General features: G+C 69.7%; 1 protein-coding gene across 8 annotated transcripts in view; it reads right to left on the reverse strand.

Annotated features, from left to right (window-relative positions):
• Positions 1 to 353, reverse strand: part of SUN1 (Sad1 and UNC84 domain containing 1) — a 33421-nt gene that overhangs the window by 27504 nt on the left and 5564 nt on the right. Inside the window, exon 1 of one of the 8 annotated variants that reach the window (XM_035897208.1) lies at positions 82 to 346. The exons of the other annotated variants lie outside the window; for them this stretch is intronic. The gene's annotated coding sequence lies outside the window, so the exon portion shown is untranslated. Of the gene's footprint in view, positions 1 to 81; positions 347 to 353 lie in introns of those variants that run through there. 8 annotated transcript variants of the gene reach the window in all.

Here is a 353-nt window from a genome sequence, read left to right on the forward strand (position 1 = left end):
GCCGCCCGCCCGCCCCGGCGCCGGCCCCCCGTTCCCGCCGCCTTACCGCGCTCCGCAGCGCCGGCACCACAGCACACTTACCGAGCCTTTCTAAACCGGAGCGGAAAGCTGCAGGCTATCGTTACTTCTCACAAGGAAGCGCTCCAAGGGCCAGGCCGAGAGGCGCCCAAGCAGGCAGGCAGCTACGGCAGGGATTTGGCTCCCTCATTCCAGCTCAACAGCGCCGATCCCAGTAACTTCGGGCCCTGAAGAGAGGTCAGCACCTGACCCGGCAGCTCCAGCCCGCTCTCCGACGCGACGCCCGCACGCCCCGCTGCCCTCCTTGCGCTCCCGCCCGAGCTCAGGGGGAAGCC

This window comes from Egretta garzetta, unplaced genomic scaffold, assembly GCF_000687185.1.
Source record: "Egretta garzetta isolate BGI_Z169 unplaced genomic scaffold, ASM68718v1 scaffold57, whole genome shotgun sequence".
NCBI lineage: Eukaryota > Metazoa > Chordata > Aves > Pelecaniformes > Ardeidae > Egretta > Egretta garzetta.